At 55.6% G+C, this 22,588-nt stretch overlaps 2 long non-coding RNA genes across 3 annotated transcripts; one reads left to right on the forward strand and one right to left on the reverse strand.

Moving 5' to 3' along the window:
- Window positions 1–3,895, forward strand: LOC143664432 (uncharacterized). Its single transcript, XR_013166417.1, has 3 exons — window positions 1–132; window positions 3,028–3,129; window positions 3,585–3,895. It is a non-coding gene; the product is annotated as an uncharacterized LOC143664432 (long non-coding RNA).
- Window positions 3,896–5,271: 1,376 nt separating this feature from the next.
- Window positions 5,272–20,131, reverse strand: LOC143674861 (uncharacterized). Of its 2 annotated transcripts, none has more exons than XR_013171246.1 (4): window positions 19,092–20,131; window positions 12,367–12,462; window positions 12,183–12,270; window positions 5,272–5,892 (listed from the first exon to the last, which is right to left on the reverse strand). It is a non-coding gene; the product is annotated as an uncharacterized LOC143674861 (long non-coding RNA). The 2 variants fall into 2 exon arrangements; XR_013171245.1 differs by lacking the exon at window positions 19,092–20,131 and adding an exon at window positions 17,103–17,436.
- Window positions 20,132–22,588: the final 2,457 nt, after the last annotated feature.

A 22,588-nucleotide genomic window follows, 5' to 3' on the forward strand; every position in this document is an offset into this window, starting at 1 on the left:
GAACTCCGGGCTTTATTTAGCTTTCACCAGTTTTTCCACTAACGTCCTTTTTCTGTTCCAGGAGTCGATCCAGGACTTCACATCCCATTTAATCCTCATGCCTTCTTGGTTTCCTCTGGTCTGTGACAATTTGTAAGTCTTTCCTTGTTTTTCATGACCTTGACAGTTTTGAGGAGCGCTGGCTGGAATTTGTAGACTGGCTCTCAGTTTGGGTTTATCTGATCGTTTTCTCATGACGAGACGGGAGTTATGGGTTTGGGGGAAGAATATCACAGAGGTAAAGTGTCCTTCTTGTCACTTGATACCACGTGATACCTGATATTCAAATACCTTGTCACCAATGCAGTTAACCTTGATCACTAGCTAAGCCCGAGTCTGCCCGGCTTTTCTGCTGTCAAGTTACTATTTTCCCCTTTCCACGCTCTGTTCTTTGGAGGAGAGTCACTAAGTCCAGCCCACACTCAAGGCGGGGGTCGGGGGGGGGTTAAGCTCTGCCTTCTATAGAAGGCTGTATGTACGTATATTATTTGGAATTCTTTAAAGAAAATCCATCCTTCCCCCGCCTCAATTATTCATTCAAGCATGCATGTGCGTATGAATCCACATATATTTATTTTATTCCTGAGGTTATAATTCAATACTAAGTTATTTGTTTGGTTGCTCAAATTGCTCCCGCTTTGGCTGCTAGAATCTAGTTCATCTTAGCTCCGTGTCTGAATGGCGTGCCTTTGTCTTTTTGCTTTTTGAACACTCCCTTATTTTCTGGCACTGCAAGATGCTCCAGTCTTATCTTGCATTTTCTCTGCCCTGGCTCTAGAATCAACCATTTTGCCAAAGAGTCCTGTTTCCTGTTATTGGAAAATGGTGTTTAGAAACCAAGATCTGTGGCCTGGGTAGGCTTGATGCTCACAGGGTTTCTCTGCTTCTTGGGCCTCTCGGTAGACAGAGCCGGAGAATATGTGCACATGCCTTGTGGTTTTAGGCAAGACGCTTAAAATGAGCCTCAGTTTCCTCATCTGCAAAATGGGGATATGATAACTGTGCCTACTCCATGGGGCCATTGTGAAATAAAGTGTGTGAGCAAAATCAACATGGTGCCAGGCCCATAAGGACTCACAAAATATGGTGGCTCTTATTATGTCAGAGCTGCCCAACCAGAGCACAGGAGACCTTGTGAGGTACCAGGGCCCCTGCCCCTGAGTTGGAGGAACTCAGAAGGACCAGGAATGGGATTCCTGCTCTGAGTAAAGACCACAGGGCCTCTGTGCTTCTCCCAGTGCCGAGTCTGCACGGGGTAGAGTAAGCCAAGACTGGCACCCTGTTGCCAAATTAGAGGACACAAGCTCTCCTGGATTCAACCTGCCCTGGCATACCTGGATTCTGGCTGACACCTGGATTCTGGCTGATTTGGGGCCATGCAGCCAGCTTAGGAGACCAGAGCTGCCCAAGGTCCTGCTGGAATGGCTCCCCTCACCCCCACCTGCTCCCTGCCCACCTGCCTGTGTTTGCCCAAGAGGCCCCGCCCTGGCAATCTGGCTTTGGCCAAGGACCCAGTGCCCTGCCCCTGCTTGCTGCAGGAGGAGGAGGTAAGGGTGGGGGTATCGGGCATGCGGGAACATCTGGGACAGGGGTTTTGACCCCTGAGCTGTCTGCCCAGGCCATGTACCTGCAGGAGCCCATCTCACAAGGCTGAACCCCTCCCCACCCAGTGCCAACACCCCTTCCCTGCGGGGACTGAGGGGACCGTACTGCTTCCCCACCCCTCCCCATAGTCTCCAAACTCTGACCCTGTTGTTGAGAATATTTTATCCTGAAATGAAACTGCTGAGAAAGGAACTTATTCAAAATTGTTCAATTTCAGGACAGACTGAGGTTTCACTAAACCAGCAAGCCACAGCTGCAACCCCAGCAGGCACTCTCCTCTGCCAGCAGCCAGCCACGGAACTGTTTATTCATCGCTACTCCCTTGATTCTTTTTTTTTCTATCTTTCTTCTTTACTTACGTTTTCTGTCTGTCTCCCTCCCCCCCTTCTTCTCTCTCTCATTTGTGTCTCCCATGGGCCAGGGACATACACATCCATGAGTAAGACAGGCTTTTGTGGAACTCCCTAGCGGGCAAGACAGGGAACTAAACAGATGAAACGCAGAGGCTTCCAGACAGTTCCAAGAGTTGGCAAGGGTGTGCAGGAGCAACTCTCCTATGCTGTCGGCTGGGCTATAAACTGGCAAAACTTTGGAAAATAGTTTGGCTTTGTCGGAGTACTTACCTACCCCGTGACCCAGCAATTCCATTTCTAGGTAAAACCCAACAGAAATGTTTACACATGTTCCCCAAAAGACACGAACTGGACTGTTCTTAGCAGTACTGACCATTAAAAGCCAAAACATCAGAAACGGACCAAATGCTTATCAAACGGACAACTGGTGGTATAGTCACCCAGTGGAACACTATACGGCAATGAGAATAAACCATCACAACAACATGTAATGACATGGATGAATCTAGACATAATGTGAGAAAAACCAGACATCAAAGAGAACATCTTAGCTGACTGCATTTGCATAAAATGCAAAAATAGGCAAAACGGCTGGGACAGAGGGGCAGGGATGGTAGCTGATGAGGAAGGGCCCAGAAGCTGTTCCTCGACTGTGGCCCTGCTTATCTGGGGCTGTTCATTTGGGGACGGTCCATTGAGCTGCACACCTAAGGTTTGTGTGCTTTTTCTGCATGTGGGTTAAGTGTCAATAGAAAGTTTACTTAGTACCATGGTGGGACAAACCCGGGGGGCTAGAGGGCAAATGGGGGAGCAGCCAGTTCTCAGTGGGGGTCAGGGCAGGCTTCCTGGAGGCAGTGACATCTAAGCTACATCCTGAGAGCTGAAATGGAGGTGGCGGGGCACCTGAGACCCTGCACCTGCCCTCATCTGGGAAGCAGTGGCCTGAGGGGAAGCCCTTTCCAGAGAGGAAGAGGGAAGGGGTCAGCGGCTCACCTGTTTGATCTGACAAAGCCCCTCCTGCTTTCTTTAGGTGTTTGATGGAGACTTGAGCTTAGCTGTGAGCTGCATCCCTCCAGGCTAGGGGATCTGCCTGGGTGGGAAAATGACCCTTTCCTCAAATGAAGGAAGCTTGGTAAGAAAAACCTTTGGAATCTGAAAGTGCATGTCATGGAGGCAGGGAGTGGGTGACAGGGCCTGGCCTAATGCTTTTTGAGCACCTGCCATGCACTGGGCTCTGCCAGACCCTTCGCCACTGATGACTCAAAAGATTTCCACAGCCACAGATCTGCAGGGCAGTGGTAGGGTGGGAACTGTGCTTTCTACACTGTGAAGTGCAGTGCACCCGGGTGAGACCTACGAACCTTCACTGTTGGACTGAATGATCAGCAACTCCATGGACAGGGTGGGGGAGCTGTTTGGAGCTGGTGGATGGTGTCGAAATTAAGCCTCAAAGGAGGCCACTGATGGACCCGTTACTAGGGCAGGGAGTAAACAATAGGCGCCACTTACTGACCACCTCCCAGGCGTTGGGAGAAGGCCTTATGTCCGTCTCCTTGTTGAGTGAATGTTGTTGATCCCATTTCACAGATGAGAAAACTGACACAGAGAGAGAGAGAGAGGCGCCGTGCAAGAACAAGCCCTCCTGAGCCCTGCACAGTCTTGCCCCCCTGGACATCTTCCTGGTTGGTCTTCAGACCCCCAAGCTCATCCCAGCCTCCAGGCTCTGCCCTGCTGTTCACTCTTCCTGGGAGCTCTTCAAATCTGGCTCCTTCTTATCCTTCAGGCGTCACCTTATAGGTCCCCCTCTCAGATCACCCTTGTTTACGTGGCGTGCTCCCACACCCTTTCTTGCCACCCTGGGGTCCCTTGTGTCTCCGTTTGTAGATCTGGGACTGTCATCTCCCGCACTGGGCTCTGAGCTGCACGAGGGCAAGGCCTTGGTTGTCTTCCCAGTGCCAAATGCGGTGCCTGGCTTGGGGGAGGGGGCCCAGTGAACGCTTGTGGAGGGGGACGGCCTAGCAGGATTCCAGGTCTGCATGAATCCTGAGCCTGAGCTCTTACCTGCTCCCCAGACCTGCTCTGCCTCTCCCTCCTATGCCAGCCTTGGGTTTGAGCTGCCTGGTGCTAACACGGCAGTGGGTAGGCCTGGGTGCCATCAGGCCATGGGCGAGGTTGCCCCACCCGGGCTGAGGCTGCCCTGGGCACCAGGAGACTGGTTCAGCCACTCTTGCCACCATGACCTGGATTTGAACCTGGGCTCAGCTCTCACTTCCTGTCCCTGAGTGACCCTTCCCCATACCAGGGTCCCTCTGTCTGGGCATCAAGTATCCTCCCCGGATTGTATTCCTGACACTACCAGAGGAAGAACAAAAGGAAATGGGCTGAAACTGCAGCAGGAAGGACTTTGGTTAGACATAGAGCAGAACTTCCCGACTGTGGGAACTGTAACAAACACCTGGGTGGGGGAAGGAAGTGGAGTTATGGAATCTCCTCCCCTGAGGAGCGTGAAGAACAGGATGAACAGTCATGTGCTTGGGTGGGGTGCAGGAGGATGGACAAGATGACCTTGGGAAGCCACTCTAAGCTCTTGGCTTATAAACTGCCCTGAGGGCTGGGGACCTGGTCAGGAAGGAGGAAAGGGGTCAGCTGTGTAGTCTGGCATTCCAGATGCTGGTTTAGGTGTAGGAGGTGGAGAGGGAGGCTGAAGGGAGCAGAGGTCATGCCTGCTTACCTAAAGGAGGCAATAATGATCCTTCAGCATTTCCTAAACACTGGTGTTAGAGTCAGGCAGATCTGGCTATGAGACCTGCATTGCTACTTACAAGCCACTTAAAGCAATGATGCTCTAGGCAAGTTACTTCTCCCTTTTGGGTCTCAGTTTTCTCATCTGTTAAATGGGGATAATCAGATTAAAAGAGGTGACACCTTGGAAAAGGACTTTGCAAAAACCATTATGCAAGGAGGAGATGAGCCCCTAAAAGACCAGGCAAGTGTTAGGATACCAGTAGCTGTGTTGTCTTCGGCTCAACTTATGTGCTAGGCATTAGGTCCTTTAATCCACATAACAACCCGCGGTGGAGATTTTGTCACAGATGAGAAGTCTGAGGCTCAGAGAGGTGATGTGATGTGCCCAAAGTCACATAAGCAGCTGGAACCTAACTCAGGACTTAACTCCCCATCTGACTCAGTCCAAAACCCTGTACTTTGCTTACTGGAGTGATGATTGACCAAGAAGGTCCTTCGGAAACTGTACAGCAGCAACTATTCGCATCATCATCATAATTATTTTATTTTTTTAATGGTAATTGTTAGTTAACAGGTTTCCCCTGAAGGGAGCAATGACCTTTCCAGTCCTGCCACCAGGGGGCAGCAGAGCCCAGGGCTGGGATGGAGGAGGCCCGGGCAGTGCCCTGCCCAGACCCCATCCCTGGATGCCTGGGGATGAGCCCTCCTGATGCTTGGCCGAGCTGGCTGGGCAGAGGCCAAGGGCGGGGAGTGGGGCGGGGCAGGGCAGGGGCCGGGGAGGGCATCACACCCCCGGAGCAGGAGCACTGCCTGGCCCTGGCCTCAGTTCTGAGAGGTCCTACCGAGCACGATGGTGGTGCTCCTGGCTGCCTCCTCCAAGAAGCCTCCCTTGACGGCAGAGCTCGGTCAGGAGCAGGTTGTTTCCATGGCCTCAACCCCCCAGTGTAGCATCATTGCAAGATATTTTGCCATTTCCATGTTCCCGCTGGACCTCAGTTCCTACAGGGCAGGGTTCTTCAATTCCTTCTGCAGATCTCGGCACAGACTGGATGCTTAGAGATGCTCAGAGTTTCTTGAATGCATATGTGTGTGCTGGAGGATGGGGTGGGGGACAGCATCCAGCTGGGTCCACAGCCTCTTCCTTTTGAGCCTGCCTCAGAAGGTGGGGTGAAAGGGAAGTGAGGGGTTCCTAGGCTGAAAGGTGCTACCACAGAGGCTCCCAAGATCACCCCTTTCATGCCAATGGTGAAAAATAAAAATCATCCCCACCATGCACCGAGCATTTTAAACCACTTTATTGGCATTGATTGCCTCCTTTAATTCCTGCAACAGCCCTACAAGCAGTCCTATTTTTATCATCCAAATTTTACAAAAGAGGAAACCAAGGCTCAGAGAGGGCAGGGGACCAACTTGCCTGTGGTCATACAGCAAGTCAGAGGCAGAGCCAGGCTTTGAACCTGGGCCCACATACTAACCCAGGGCCCATTCCCTGGAGCACTCTGCAACGACTCCCAGCTCCCAAAGCTCAACATACACCCGCCGGCCCCCACAATTCTCAGGACAGCCCAGCGAGGTGGGCAGGCAGGGATGGGCCAGCTCATGGGGCAGCTCGTTCCAACCCCGTGTTCGGCAACATCACGCCAGTGCTGGACATTGGCCCCTGTGGGAATATTCCCACCAGAGAAATCAGCTGCCTCGCCCTACCCCCTGCGCCTGTCCCACACCAGAGCCGGTTGTTGGTCTTTTGCCAGCACACCACTGTGTGAATCCAATTTTTGGATGAGACCCTCGCGGCTTTGAGAGGGGGATGCGTGGCGATACTGAAATGCCCGAAGCCCTCTCTGCTTTCTGACCTGGCACTCCCCCTGTCTGCTCACACTCCGCCTGGGTGTGGGACTGACGCAGGCTGCGGCTGCTGAGCCCCTGATCCTATTATCCTCTCCAGGGTGTGACAAGTGCTCATGACGGCCCTGCAGGGCCCACTGCCCCACCCTCCCCGCCTGAGGACTAGGGGTGCTCTTGAACCCCACTCCTGCCTGTTGGCCCTGGGGGAGGTCTTATGCCCTCTTATGCCCAGCTGAGCAGTGGGACACCCGGGGCCTGATTCCATGGAGGTCTGGGTGCCCCTAAATCTGTGCCCCATGACAGAGTGGCACTGATAACCCCCAAATAATGTTGCGTACATCTTGCCTTTATGCTTATTTATACCTGTCCCCTTTAGGGTGGGGCAAAACAGGGCTGTGCAGAAGGCAAGCATACACATGTCCTGGGAGGCAGTGCTGCTTGGCCGAGGTGGGAGCTGTGGCCTGGTCACTCAGGGACCTGGTGGCACCCTGGACTCAGTCCCAGGGCGAGCCCTCACTCCTGAAACCAACAGCTTGGGGACGTCGCACGCAGTGGGAGGCTGGCCTGCGCACGTGGGGGTGGAGAAGGAACTGCAGGGCAGGATGGGGTATCCACACCCCCATTTCCCACGCAGGTGCCTCCCTCCCTGACACCCCCAGCATGTCTGCTGTTTTCCAGGAAAAGGCCAATGCAATTGCTGAGTCAGTAGATCAAGGCTGGTATCACCCTGGCAGTTCTACAGGATGAGCGTGTGCTGCTTCCAGGGCCTGGCGGGGCCTGCCCTGGAGCCCCAGACCTGGCCAGGCTCCCGTTACCCACCCTGCGCCATTGTTCCCATCTGACGCCCGGCCCTGTCACTCCCGCCCCCTTCTCTCCTGCCCCACCCAATGGCCCGAACATCATGCCCAAACCCAGCCTCTCTCTGATTCCCCAGATGCCAGTCTTGCTTGGCCCCTTTTGGAACAGGGTACCAGAAGACCTGGGTTTGAATTCCAGGATCCACGTCCTTCCTAGCTGGGTGGTCTTGGGCAAGTTCCTTTACCTCCGTGAGCCTCAGTTTCCTCGTAGCTGAGATGCGAGTTAGCCCCCCACTATGCCCTGCTGTTGGAAGGATATAAAGTGCCCAGCCCGGTGCCCAGCACACAGTAGGTGTTCAGGGAATGGTTTCTAACAAAATACCGGCAGACTCTTCCCCTGGCATGACCTGCCCTCCCAGGACTTGGGGGAAGGAGGAAGCTGTGCAATCTCCTGCTCTCTGATTACCCAGCAGGCAATCACCGTGCCCAACACGCTGCTCTAATTGTTCAGTTGTGAAACGGGTGCGGGCTTCGGGTCACCCGGCACCACATCTGCGCCTCTCGGGGTTTGTGAAGCCTGAGGTGCGGGTGGGGAGTGGGCCTGGCCAGGGGCCGTGGGCTGGGCGGGGATGGGACTCAGGGCAATCTAGCCTGTTCAAGAGGGAAGCGGACCGACCGGACGAGGCTGCCAGGGGAAGGGCACTGTCCGGCCATCGACCTGGTCCCCATGGGCTGAGAGGCCCAGCAGCCTCTGGGGCAGCATTGTCCTCACCCCTGCTCCAGATGGCTTCTTATTTGTTTTGAGTTTGGGAGGAATTAATGAAATTGTTATGGCAATTAGCAGCACAGCAGGTACTTATCCAGGCCCAGCAAGGGGAGCTGGGAAGGCAAGGAGGAAGAGGGCCTGGCACAGGGGGATTGCTCAACAAATGAGTGAAGAGGGAGGAGTGTGTAAGTGGTGGATTGAATAAGGGAATGAGTAAGTGAATTAATGAATGAGTATATGCCTGCCTGAATCACGATACTAGCAAACTCTTCCGTAGCTCTCACTACATGCCCCACACTGTTCTAAGTGCTCTTCTTGTATGAACTCACTCAGCCCTTACAAAAAATCTGAGTAGGCAGTATTACCTCCATTTTACAGAGAGGAAACCTGAAGCACAGAGAGCCTAAGTAACTTGCCCAAAGTCACACAGCTGGTAAGTGATGGAGTCAGAACTCAAACTCAGGCTTCAGAGTCTCTGGGTACCAAGTGGGAGCAGAGCTCCAGGACTACGAAGAGAATTCATAGCTGAGGCGATGGGAAGATGGGATCCACTCCCTTTTTGGTCTGTGCCTTGAGACTTCAGATTTCGTATTATTCATTCATTCCTACATTCATTCCATGTACCTGTAGGTCACTCACTCATCCACTCACTGTGTGCTGGCTCTGGGGCAATGAGATTAAAAAATCCAGTCCTTTCCCGGTGCCTGCCCATGTAAAAAAAAAAAAAAAAAAAAAATTCAGTCTTGCGCCTCCAGAATTTGCCCTTCAGGGCTAAGCTTAGGTGCTATCTCCTCCAGGAAGCTTTCCTTGACTTCCTCTGCAGAAGTCATAGTCCACTGGGCTTCCCTCAGTATGATCATCGGCTATGCCTGCCTCCCCCACCAGCTAGGCACTGCTTTTTTCCCCCTGAATTTTGGGTACACTAAGCAAACGCTTGATGAGGGACCTTTTGCTGCTGGGCCTCTTCTTGGGTCCTCCTGGCTCTCCTGTTTTCTATCCCTCCCCTCCTCACCCCAGCCAGAATGCTTCAGTATCTGGAGAGAGCCCATGGGCCCCCTGTTTCTCCCACTGTTTTTTCCCATCCCACCACTGCAGTGAAAGCTCTCCAGGCGCCAGTTCCAGGTAGGGGCCATGGTCAATGAGGCTGGAATTCAACCCCTGCCCTGGGAGGGAGGGGACTGGGTCCGCCCCAGCTTAGCCACTGACAGCAGCCTCTTCCTTCCCTGGCTCAATGTTTGTTTTCAAATTCCTGAGGCCTGTGTCACCCCCACCCCTGTCCCTGCTGCCCCACCCCCACCCCCCACCCCCGGCCCTAGCTTCCTTCCTCCAATGGCTTGACCAGGCTGATCTGCCGGGTGGGGCACCAGGGCAAGCCTCTCTCACCCACCACCCACCAGCTAGGGTCAGAGCCTTGAGCTGGCTGATTAGGGAGCCCCAGAGACTTAGCCCCCCCAGAGACGGGCTCCTAGGAGCCCTCCCCAGTCTGTCCGGATAGAGCATAGAAACGCCATCTCTTTTTGCACTCTTGCAAACAATGCAGGCTGGTAAGGAATCACAGGCTGCTGGCCAGAGCTAGTTATCTTCAAGGCTGTGTTAACTGGGCTGGGCAGGGTGGGGTACACTGTCCTAAGCAGACCTGGTCTGGACCCAGGACCCAGGAGGCCCAGCACAGGCCAGACCTAATGCAAGCTCACCTCCCAGCTGGGAATCCTGAACAAGTAGGGAAGGGGTCCTTGAACTTGACCTCTTGGGCATCAGAATCACAGAGGAGCCTGATAAAAAAGCAGATTCCTGGGCCCTACCCTCAGAGATTCTAATTCATTCTAATTGAGTGGAGCCTGGAGATCTGACTTTTCAGCATGTTCCCCTGGTGATCTGGACACAGGAGAGCCACACAACTGGAATACAGCTAACCCCAGCTCCTCTACTTATCCATCATGTGACTGACCTAGAACTGCACTGCCCAGTTCAGTAGGCAATAGCCACAGGTGACTATTTAAATTAAAATTAAATATAATTAAAGTCAGTTCTTCAGTTGCTCTAGCTACATTTCGAGTGCTTGATAGCCATGCATGACTCATGGCTGTCACATTGGACTAAGCAGGTATCAAACACTTCCATGCAGCCAGCAGCCCATCCACAGAAAGTTCTACGGGACACCACTGCTCTCAGATGTAAGCTCCACAAAGACAGTGGTATTTGTCTGTTTTGTTCATTGCTATATCTGCGTGGAACACAGCTGGGGATCAGTAAATGTTTTTGAATGAATAAATGACCATGGTCAAGTCACTGCATTTCTCTGGACTTTAGTTTCCTCATCTACAAAATGGGTATCGTGTCAGTTTCCAAGTTTGTCGTGAGGATTAAATGAGATAAAGCACACGCTTAGCACAGAAGCTGGCACACGGTACATGATCATCACATTTGAGCTGCTGCTGTGCTGTTACCCCATCAGGAAGTCTTCCCCGAGTCTCTGACACCTCCCTCTTCCCTGAGCTCTGCCATGTCCATAGTGTGCCACATTCCTGGCAACAGGAACCGAGCCCGCTGCTGTGAATCACGTGGGCGGGTTTTGTCTCTGGGCACAAACCACTGCTGATCCTCTGGGCTCCTATCCATGTCTGTACGTGTCATTGTACAGACAGGAGACTGAGGCCCGAGGTCACGTGGGAAGCAAGTAGGGAACCAGGGCTCCAAGCAGGAATCCCGATTCCAGTATCTTTCTAAGATCACCCCTGGTACACAGGAGCCACCAGCTGAGTCGATGGACAGGTGGACGAACAAATGCTGAGCCCCATTTTACAGTGAGGGAGCAGGCCCAGGGAGGTTTTCAGTGAGGTGCTTTGTAAATAGTTGCGGAATTGATCACAGCTTCAGGGCACGAGCAGGGAGGCCAGGTGGCCAGAAGTCCCATTTATCTCTGCTCCAAAGGGACAGCCAGGACAGTTTCTTATCCTGGACAGGATGTCATCGAGGTGGGGTGGAAAGAGAAGTTCCCACTTGGCTTCATGACGGAAGAAAGGGATTCCTTTGGCTTTAGAGTAAAACGTGTTCAGATCTGTCAGAAATGCTGGGACAATGGAGGAGACTTACAAAGCCCTTAAATCTTCTAACCTAAGACCCTTAGGAGACACCAGTAAAAGCTGTGGCCTCCAGCCATTGTGAGCTGGTAAAGGTTTAGCAACTGGCTCTCTGGAGGGAAAATTTAAAAAGAAAAGAAAAAGCCCTGGTTGGTATTGTTTTCCGTTTGCGTAGTGTAAATACGCCTGCCTCGGACTCCCAAGAAGACCCCCGGCTCTCAGATTTTCTGAAAATTGCACAATTCGTTCTCCCTGAGCTCCAGCACACCAGTGGGTCTGTGTGGACTCAGACAGGCCTCTTCCCCTCTCTGCGCCTCATTTCCCTCACTGGGAAGTGGGGTGCGATTGGCTCCCACCTCCAGGGCTGTTGTGAGGGTGAAATGAGCCACTCACCACCCAGGCATGAGGGGCTCAGCAGAACTGCTGGCCTTTAACCCAGGCCAAGGCACTGGCAGGGGCATGTGGAGCTCCAAGGGGGTGGAAATACTCCAAGAGGAAGCAGCAGGCTGCCCTGGGCAGCTCAGTCTTCCCTTTTGCTCCCTGGCCCCGGGGACTCCTGGGTTGTCCAGTGCAGGTGACCATGCAGCCCCTGGCCCTCCCCTCCCCTCCCGGCCACTTTTGGAAGCTAACTGGGAGGCGGGCAGAGTAGCCGGGTACTCTTGACAGTTTGCTCAAACTTGGAAAGACAGGCTTCCCTGCCCGAGTCTCACTAATCCTGCTCACTTACCACGGCACAGCGGGAGAGAGGAGCAATTCCCCTTTGCCACCTAGGCAGCCCCTCCAGTCCCCAAGGGGCCTTGGCACCCGAGGGGGCCTACATTTGAAATGGGGTACCAGAGCATGGTGGCACCACAACTCTGCACCTTTTTCTTAGCATGCCACCCAGGGCCCTTACCCAGAGGGTGCCTGGAAATTAAGGGGAGTTGAACATATTCAGGAATGTCCTTCTCACCTTGAGAGGGAAGGCTGCATTCCTCACATGATATTCCAGAAGTTTTTTTCTGCGGAAGGTTGTGCTGGTTTGAAAGGATGTGTGTCCCCTAGAAAAGCCATGTTTTAATCAAAATCCCATTTCGTAAAGGCAGAATAATCCCTATTCAATACTGTATGTTTGAGTCTGTAATTAGATCATCTACCTGGAGATATGATTTAATCAAGAGTGGTTGTTAAGCTGGATCAGGTGATGCCATGTCTCCACCCACTGAGGTGGGTCTTGATTAGTTTCTGAAGTCCTATAAAAGAGGAAACATTTTGGAGAAGGAAATTCAGAGAGAGCAGAACAACATAGACACAAGAAGCAGAGTCCATCAGCCAGCGACCTTTGGAGATAAAGAAGGAAAATGCCTCCCAGGGAGCTTCATGAAACAGGAAGCCAGGAGAGGAAGCTAGCAGATGACACCGTGTTCGCCATGTGCCCTTCCAGATGAGAGAGAAACTCTTGACTGTGTTCGCCATGTGCCTTCTCACTTGAGAGAGAAACCCTGAACTTCATCAGCCTTCTTAAACCAAAGTATCTTTCCCTGGATGTCTTTGATTGGACATTTCTATAGGCTTGTTTTCGTATCTGTCTCTAGTGTTCCCTTTAGTATAGACTTGTTTTAACTGAGACATTTTCTTGGCCTTAGAACTGTAAACTAGCAACTTATTAAATCCCCCTTTTTAAAAGCCATTCCGTTTCTGGTATATTGCATTCTGGCAGCTAGCAGACTAGAACAAAGGGGATAAAAACACAATAAAATATTAGAGCAGGAAGGTGGCCAGTGGCAAAGGCCGGGCTTCTACGACAAAGATGGGGAAACTGAGGCCAGGGAAAGGTTGGGTTCAGGGTCACAGAGACCCAGAGGCTGAGCTGGGACCAGCACCCAGTCCCTCGAGGCCAGTCTCTCTAGACCCTGGTGAGTGGCAGGAGGGGCTGGAAGGTGGGGGTCCAGCAACATGGCGGCCCTGGGAGAAGAGGAATGACTGGCCAAGGTCTGAGCAGGGGCCTCCCCATGTTGGGGATCCCCCCAAGAAGCAGACCACCTTTCTGAAGTCTCAGGGGCCAAAAAAGTGGAGGGACAGGGATCTGGAGACCGAATGCCCCTCTTCCCAGGGTGTAAGTGATGGTGCCTGGGGGCCGGAGACTTGGGTCTGCCCAGCCAGGTCCCTAACTTGTTGTGTGGCCTTGAACAAGCCATGGCCTCCACTGGCACCAGTTTCTCTGGCGGCAGAATGGGTGGTTTGGATTTAAAACTTGTTTTAAGCTGCAGCATTGCTTTCTCCACACAAGTGGAGCAGATGTGGGGGAAGCTGGGTCTCAGGGGGAGGGGGTTGTACAGGAGCAGGAATGGGGGAGTCGTGGAGCCTCAGCTACAGGTACCCCCTCCCCCAGGTGACTCTTTGGGCACTGTGGGGGACGCCCTGCACCAGGCTGTGGCCATCTGGAGGCCTTGCTCACTGCCCTTCTGGGGTCTGGATGGAGATTTTAATCTCCAAGGAGTGGTGAGGACCCAGGGGCTGGTGACCTCTGAAGGCTGGGGAGAGAGACAGAAAGAGAAATGGAGAGGCAGAAAGACAGAGAGAGAAACAGAGAGCGGCCGAGGGAATAGAGCAAGAGAGCAAAACAAATAGAGAAATAAAGACACGAAAATAGAAACATGCAAAGAAGAAGAGAGAGGAAAAGATGGGGAGCAGGGGACAGGGAGAGAAAAAGAAACACATGTTTCCACTCAAGGTTCTTTTTTGTTTAAAATAAAACCGACCCAACAATCTCTGCTGCTGACGGTTGGCCAGAGCCCCGAGTGTGGTCACAGCTTTCTGGCCCCTGGCCCAGGAAACTTGAGTCATCGGCCCCTGGGGTCTAGCTCTCAACGCCTTTGACAAGGCCTCTTGTCCCCTGACACCGGCTCAGGTCTGAGGGTCCTAGGAGAGATCCTTTCCCAGATTCATCCAAGGGAGCTGCCCCTGCTGGAGCCTTCTGGCCATGAAGAGGGCCAGGGCTGAGGGGTCAGGGCACGGGACGGCACCCAGGAGGAGGGCCTGAGAAGGGATGGCTGGCTGGCCCTTAACATGGGACCTGATTAGCAGGGGTCCAGCACACTCCCCTCGAGAGATGCATCCCAGGTCCCTGCTGCGCCAGGCTCAGGGGGCTAGGTTGGGAGGGGGACGGGAGCCCAGGGGATGGTGGAGAGCGTGGAGGGTGTGGAAGCATAGAATTGGAGGGTCACGGGTCTTGCTTCCCAGCCACCTGACCAGGCTTGCTCCACGCTCCCCTCACTCACACGCACACATGCACACACACAGACATACATCTTGCACTCAGCCCGGGTTTGATCTGGCTTGAGCCCCATGTCCCAGGCAAAAATGAAGCTGTTCTAATGACAGTCTGTTCCTAGTAGAGGTGTGGGCCCCTGCCAAGCACTGAGCACATGCAATCTCACTTAACCCTCATACTCTGGGGGGCTGGGTCATTGTAATACCCACTTTACCAATAATGAAACTGAGGCTCAGAGGGCTTAAACCCCCTGTCCAAGCCTCAGGGTGAGTAGGTATGGAATTTGAACCCAGGTCTGCCCACTCAGCACAGCCCACAGCCTGGAGTCCTGGGGCCACCTCTGACCTCCCAGGACCCCTGGAGGGGGCACATCACACCCCCGGGCCCAGGCTCTCGTCCCTTCCCAGAGCTGAGACAGGCAGCTCTGAGAACAGCTGATGCCTGGGTTTTGTTCTTGGCACAAAGGCGCCCGGATCCCGGGCTTAGCGGTGAATGGCCGGGACCCCGCAGCCCCCCTCCTGCGGGCAGGTCAGGCAGGCAGCCTCTGCTCCTGCGCTTCCCTGCAGCCCCGGAGCCCTCAGCTTCCTATTCAGAATCCAGGCTCAGAAGCATCAAAGACAGGCAGCTCTGGGGGATTAAAGGATGCAGAAGGGGGCTGGGGAGGGCCCGGTGCTCACGTGGGACTCCCGTTTCCCGAGGATCTCAGGCAGCCCTCCCAGCGACCTGCAGCACAGGAGACGATGGGGAAATGGAGGGCCAGAGGGGGAAAGGGCCTTTCTCAAGGTCACACAGCAAGTCAAGGGCAGAACCAGGGTGAGAATCCAGGTGGCGCTGCTCCTAGGCAAGGGCTCCTTTCACAGAACTGAGTGCTTCTGTGTTTTAAGAACCCTCTAGGAAGAAGAGCAAGCAAGCAAAAGACAAAGGGAGAGGGAGAGAGGAGGACAAGACATCAGCTGGCAGGGACCGACAGGAAAGGAAGGTGAGAGGGGTGCTCCCCCACGGGAAGCTTCCTCCCCTAACAGACAGTTACAGATGGAATCGCATCCTCTCCAAAAGATCTGCTCACGCCCTAACCCCCAGGACGTGTGAATGGGGCTTTATTTGGAAATTGGAATCTGTGAAGATTGTGATTAGTTAAAATGAGGCCAAACTGGCCTAGGGTGGGCTTCTTAATCCAATTTGACTGGTGTCTTTCTAAGAAAGGAAGAGACCCAGCCAAGGGGGGATGGGTGGCTGTGGCACAACAGAGGCAGAGATCGAAGTGCGGCAGCTTCAAGGCAGCTTCAAGCCCAGGGACAGGGATGCGGAGGCTGGCTGGCAAGCCACCAGGGGCTGGAAGGGGCTGGGAAGGCTCCTCCCCCAGGGCCTTTGGGTGCTGACACGTGGATTTGGGGCTTGTAGCCTCCAGAACTGTGAGCCAGTGAATTTGTCTGGTACTTCTTAGGGCAGCCCTAGAAAACTAAGACACCCATTGAGGGGGTGGTTGAGGGCAAGGGCTGGAGTGGTGCACCCCCTGACCAGACCAAATGCCTGGCCAGGTAGGAGAGCAGAAGGGCAGGGTCTCCACCTGGATGGAGCTCCGGGGAGAGGGGAGATTCTTACTACTCAGTGAGGGGTGCAGGCCAAGATGGTCACTGGCCCAGGACTCAGGCTTGCCCAGAAAAGAAGGGAGCCTGGGTCAGGGCTGGAGAGCTCAGGTATTAGAAGCACCACAGCCAGGCTGTGTGTCCTCAGGGAAGTGCAATCCCCTCTCTGGGCCCCAGCCTCCCTCTAGAGTCTAGGAGCCAGATGCCTCCCTCTCCTTGGGTAATAGGAATCCATTTGGTAAGGCTGGCTTTGGCTGAGCCCTGCACCTGCATTCTTTCTTCAAATTCTCACCCCAGTTCCACAAGAAAGCTGCTGCTATTTCCTCCTCATTTTGTAACAAGGAAACTGAGGCTCAGAGAGGCGTCCTTCAAGGCCACACAGCTTGTAAAGATTCCAGAATCCCACGGCCTCACTCTGGTCCCTTCCCTCGGGATGCCAGGCCGGGGCTGTAGACTGGGACCCCTGCAGGCCTAGTCCCTGGCATGGGGGCTGCCTCTCTCCCAGTGCCAAGGTGGCAGAGGAAAATGCCTACCTGCCCACCCCCCACCCCAGTTGTGGGCCCATTGCCATGACACCCCCCAGGAATGCTGGGCTGCATTCCTGTGGCCGAGGAGCGGCCATCCCCGAGGTTCTGTTTGCCTGAGGCCCGTGCGCGTTGCTAAGCAAGCCCAGCTCCCGGCGCTGAGTCAGCAGCTGGGCAGTACTGCCGCTCCCAGCCATGCCCCGTCACCAGGAAGATGGTGGCAGGACAGAAGGAAGCTCCACTTCCCTTGGAGGAGGGAGGGGGGCCTTGGGGTTCAAACCTGGGGCAGGGAGGTAGTGGGGGAAGTCAGGCCCAGAGGTCCAGGTAAGGGAGGTAAGAGACTCCCCCCCCCCAAAAAAAAGAGTTGGGGGCAGTGTGTTTTGGGGGCTGGTGTGAGGCTTTCAGATTGGAAGGAAGGCAACTGGCCTTTGCTAAGCACCTCCTATGCAGCAGGCGCCGAACTGGCTGCTGGCTCGCTTCTCTTATCTCAAGTAATAAAATGGACTCACAATCCTGGGAGGTGGGTGCTAAAGTCCTCTTCTCTTTTTCATATGGGGAAACTGAGGTGTCGGTAGCTCCACAGTGAGCAAAGTTTGCTGGGCGGTGGTGGTGGTGCCAGCACAGTGGTGGTCCTGGGTAGATGAATGGCTGGGGCCTCAGTTCCTCTGTGCCAGGCTCAGCCAAGGGTCTCTCCAAGCCCCGAGAAGGAAGGTGAGAGTGAGAGGCCCTATAGCTATTTGCTCTTGATTATGGATGAGTGACATCCCCTCGGCCAGAGTTTGATCTCCCAGCAGGGCCTCCACCTTCTAATTTCCTTTATCTTTATGGCCATGCCCTGGCTACCACCACCACCACCCTCCCCCCATCCCATGCTGGCATCTGAAGGACAGAAAGGGAATCCCAGGAGAAACAAGAATGGGCGAATGGGGGGTAGGGGCCTTTGGGGGTGGGCAGCGGAGACTTGGGAGCTTGGGATGTTGGCCTCCTGGTGCTAGTTCTGCTCCCCTCTTGATCCTCCTTGGAAGGGAATTGCCAGGCTGGGGAGGAGGGGGTGGGGCAGGGTGCAGTGTGGCGGGCAGGAAGCTGGGAGTTCCAATAGTTGGCTTTGGTGTTTTCTGATAAGAAAACCAATGAATGATCAGAGTCTATGGGAGACAGGGCTGAAAGTGGTGGAAAGGGACAGGGTGGGGTGGGCAGTGTGTCTGATTCCCAGACTGCCAAGCACTCTTGCCCCACTACCTGGGGCCTCAGCCCAGGTCCAAAGGTCTGCTGGCCCCTGCCCCTGCTCCCCTCTCAAGCTTGGTTTGATAATGCTTTGGGGAGTCGGGCCGGAGAGGCAGTATCTGCTGGCCCTTCCTTTGGAATGCATACACTAGAGCTGACCAGCTGGGGGGGACACAGCCTGGCCAGGCCAGTTCGGAGATGAGGAAGGCAGGGCTTGGCCCAGAGACATGTCCCCCCACCTCTCCCTGGGATCTGCCCGGGGTCTGGCCTGGGAGAGGGGTTTCTCTGGCAGTCCAGCCCCAAAGCCCATTTTCAGGCTGCAACATGAGGCAGATCCGCTGTGCAAAACCGTCATTACTGCCCGCTCCTCCAGGCCCAGCGAGATGGGGATGGTCTATTACGGAGTCCCAGGCAGCCCCCCTCCTCAGTCCACCCCACCCCACCCTCCGCACACATACTAGAGTCGCTAACACACACACACCTGCGCACAGGCAGACACAGGCTGACACACTAGTTGCATGACTTTGGGTGTCCCTTCTACTCCCTGAGCCTCAGTTTCCTCATCTGTAAAATGAGAATACTAACAGTACCCATGTCTCAATACCCACTGTGTGCATCTGCCGGCCACCACCCTGCCCCCACAGTTGCCCAGGCACCCCTGCTCAGACACCCCCAGGCACTTACACGCAATGTGTGCCCACACGTCCCTGTGTGGGTTCTTTCTCATGCACATGGTCAAGGGCTGTGCCAGCCACCCCAGGACCCCAAAGGGAACCCTTACCACCCCCACCCCCACCATCAGCATGGTATCTCTGGGGTGGACCCCAAGTCAGCCAGACTCAGGGTAATATTGCAGGATTGGTGACCCATGTCCGCTCTTACAGGGAAATGCCAGTCTTGGGTGGGGGAGGGGTGAACATGGGTGCGAGTCACATGAATCTGGCTTCATTTGCTAACTCTGCCTGTATAGATCATGACAGTAGGTAAGACCCATTTCCTCCCCCTAGTCTGTTTCCTCATCTGTAAAATGGGGATATTAATGGTCACTGGCAGGTCCCTGGGGGGGATTCCCTCAGATGATCTGTATCCAGGGCCTGGGACATGGGAGACACTCAGTGATTGCTGACGGGGTTGACCTGGAGACACAGAAGATAACAGATATTATCTGGCGCCTTCAACAAACGTGTTATGCTCCAGGCCCTGAGCTGGACACTAGGGCCTTAGATTCAAAACCAAGCCAAACCCTGTTCCCTCCCTTTCCTCAAGCTGCTCACCTGGTACTGAGACCGCTGTGCAAACAGGCAGGGCTGAGCCAGTGCGAAGCGCGCTGGGAGACCTGCAGGAAGGCAGTGGGGTGCGGGGGCAAGAATGCCAGGGCTGCTGCCAGAGTGTGATCTCAGCCAAGAGGCTTTCCTGCTCAGAGACTGCTTCCCCATCCATAAAATGGGTGTGAAGACAACCACTCCTTCGGGCTCTTGTGTGCATTCAAGCGGTGCTGGGCCCAAGCTCCATAAACAGAAGGGGTGCTGACCCTGGTGTGGGTGCAGCATGGGGATTGGTTCCTGGGTCCCTTCTGGCCTTTGGAGCTGAAGCCTGTGTTGGGGAGGGGCCTGGGAGTCTGGGGCGAGGTTGTCTGTTTCCAAGGCAGAGTCTGTGGTTTCCTCACCAGGAAACTGGCCCCACAGATTGCAGCTCTCAGGGGCAGGGCACGGACCCCTGTGTCAGCCCCCTCCAGCCTGAGAGCACATTCCAGCAGGAACGTACTCTCTCTCAGGGGAGCCCAGACTGATAGGAAAGACACGGCACCCCCTACCTGAGGAGCACCCAGTACTCACCTGGACAGTCAGTAGGGAGGACCCGCTTGGGACTCAGGGAGGGAGGGGGAAAAGTGGGGGTGTCTGTCGCAACAGGCCTTGGGGGCAAACCAGAGCCGCATGCTCTGTCTAAAGACCTGCAAAGCCAGAATTTTACCCTGGGCCCACCAAACCCCAGAAAGCTTTTAGGCCATGTCCTGCCCTTGGGTGGTCAGTTGCAATCTCCTGGTGCAGTTGTCGCTTTTTACGGATGGGGAAACTGAGACGGAACCGGGAGGTAATTTTCTAGCTGGGACAACACACTCGGTCGCCTTAGCTTTCTCCTTTGTAAATAGGGACAAAAGTAGCACACGACCCTTCCCCCCCTCCATCCCGGCCCCGCACAAAGCCGGTCTGAGGATCACAGGTGCTGGGTGTGAGGTGACAGCCCAGTGCTGGGCTCAGCGAGTGCCAGCGATGGTGATCACTTAATTGTTACTAGGATTATCGCGGCGCGGTCGCGGGCCGCCAGCGTGGGGCTAACGGCGGCAGGAGGGCAGGGGCGAGGGGGTTTGGGGCTGAGGGGCGGAGGGAGAAGCAGGGCGGGGGAGGGGAGTGACCCGCAGAGGAGGCAGCGCCGCCCCTCCCGCCGTCCCGCTCGGCCCCGGGCAGCCCCCGTTTCCACGGCGACAGCGGCCGCCCCTCCTCCGCAACCCCCCCCGCCCCGACCCCTTTACGAGGTGCAGAGACAGTTCCTCGCAGCGGGGAAGGGGCTCGGGCCCGGCCGTAAATCGCAAGCGGCGACCCTCAAAGGCGACACCTGTGGGGCCGGAAGCCGGGGCGGGCCGGGGTGCCAGCCGCGCGGGGGCGGGGGCGACGCGGGGAGCCGGGGACGGGGCGGGGGCGGCGGGGGGGGTCCCCCCACCTCCTCCGCAGCCTCTCCCCCGCCCTCCCGCCGCGCCCCCCACCTCCGGCCCCACCTCTCGCTGCCGCGTTCCCGCCACCACAAGGCGCCCCTCCCCCACCCCGGGGACTCTCTCCTCCCCGGGTCCCGAGGCCTGCGCAGGTGGGGACCCCGCCCGCCCGGCGGGGGCCGGAATAGCGACCCCGCCGCCGCCGCCTCCCCTTCCGTCCCCTCTTCCCCTCCCCTCCCCTCCCCCACCCTCCCGTCCTCCTCCCCCTCCCCCTCCGCCCGCGCAGCCCGCGTTCTCTGCCCCGTCCGGCTCTATTGTCTCGCCTGCCCGGGCGCTCCCCTCCGGCTCCTCCCGGGCTGTGTCTGCTCCACGCAGCCCAGGCTCCTTCCCGGGCTCTTCTCTCCGTGTGTCTGCGTCTCCGGGTTGCTCTCCGCCGCTCTCTTGTCTCTCAGCAGGAAGAGGAGAGAAAGCTGCGACGGGGAGTGCCCTTGGGGGAGGGGGCTGATGACCCCAGACAGGGACCCCCAGGGCCCTGGGTGCCTGGGCCCCCAACCCCACCGGCGGTGGTCAGCCCCCCTCTCAGGGAATCAGGAGACATGACTGGAGGCCGAGGAGTTTCCAAATTAGGGATTTTTTCCTTGGATGGGTGGTTGATGCCTGTGTGAAGTGCACGGGGTACACTGGAAGAGTACTGGGTAGAACAGCCACAGCACCATCACCTCCGGGGTTCCGGGTTCCCCACACTGTCCCCAGGCCCTGTCCCCCCACCCCAGGCTCCCTGAGGTGGGTCATGGGTCCAGGCCCCTCCACTGGCCCAGGATTCAGCACAAGGTACATTGTGTGACACAAAAGGATATCTATAGGTGTGAACACACGTGTGCCCACACACACACATACGCATGCACGCACACACACACCTACCCAGGGCTGACAGCAGGGCACCTCGGGACACCCTGCCGGGGAACATGTGAATAGTGGCAAGTATGGACAAGTGATCTGTGGGGTGATGGATGGGCTGGTGAATAGATGGATAGATGGGCTGGTAGACAGACAGACGGGAGCTACCAGGAGGTGACTACCTGGCTGGGTAGGGTTGTCTGGGAAATGATGGATGGGACACAGAGAAGGCTGAGAAGGCCTGGACCCATGGAGGAAGGAAGGAAGGATGGATGGATGGACAGACAGGATGATGGATGAGGGTGTGGGAGGCTGGCTGCATGGGGAGCTGGATGAGTGATGAGAGACCCTGTTGAGAGGGGACAGGGCCTCGTTGGGGTGGATGTGGCAGAGACAGATGGACAGGAGTGGGTGAGGATGGATTGCTCACTGCTGGGCAGACCAACAGACAGATGGACTCATGGGTAGATGGATGGATGGATGGATGGGAAGGAGAGAGATAGGGAAGGTGAGCTGGGAAGGGACAGCCAGGGTCCTGCTGAGACTGACCAATGGACGAGGATGGACAGATGGAGGGAGGCAGGATGGGAAGGAGGAGCAGAACAGGGTGGGAGAGGAGCCCCTTTCTGTACCGAGGTGGTCCCTGTAGAACCCCCAGACTGGCTCATGTGGAAAGGGGGATGTTTCACAACTGTTGCTGATGGGCGCACGTGAGCACACGTAGACAGGTGTGTGTGTGTGTGTGTGTATGCATGAACACGCACATAGGCGTGTGCGAGTGCTCAGCTCCAGGCTGTGTTTGCTAGCACTTTCCAGTGCATGCCTAGATGCACGTCTGACAATAGGTGTGGGAATAGGGGTCTGGAATGTGGGGTCCCTCCCCTTCCCTTTGGGTCCCTTGGTTTATCCAGAGAGCTTGGCAGGGAGGGGCCCTGGGGCGGATTTCCTGGTGAAAGGAGCCTTGTGTGTCTGTCAGTGCTGTCAGGGAGGGGAAGGGGCTGGGGTCAGATTTGGAGGCTCTCAGCGGCAGAAAACAAACAGAGCAGCTTCCCCTATTCCTTCCTGCCTTCCTGCCTCTGAGCCTCCACCCAGGCCGGCAGCCAAACTGTCAGGTCAGGAGATTCACGCAGGGGCGGTGGCACCTGGCAGGTCTTGTGCCAGTCTGGG

This window comes from Tamandua tetradactyla, chromosome 2 (genome assembly GCF_023851605.1).
Source record: "Tamandua tetradactyla isolate mTamTet1 chromosome 2, mTamTet1.pri, whole genome shotgun sequence".
In the NCBI taxonomy this organism is placed as follows: domain Eukaryota; kingdom Metazoa; phylum Chordata; class Mammalia; order Pilosa; family Myrmecophagidae; genus Tamandua; species Tamandua tetradactyla.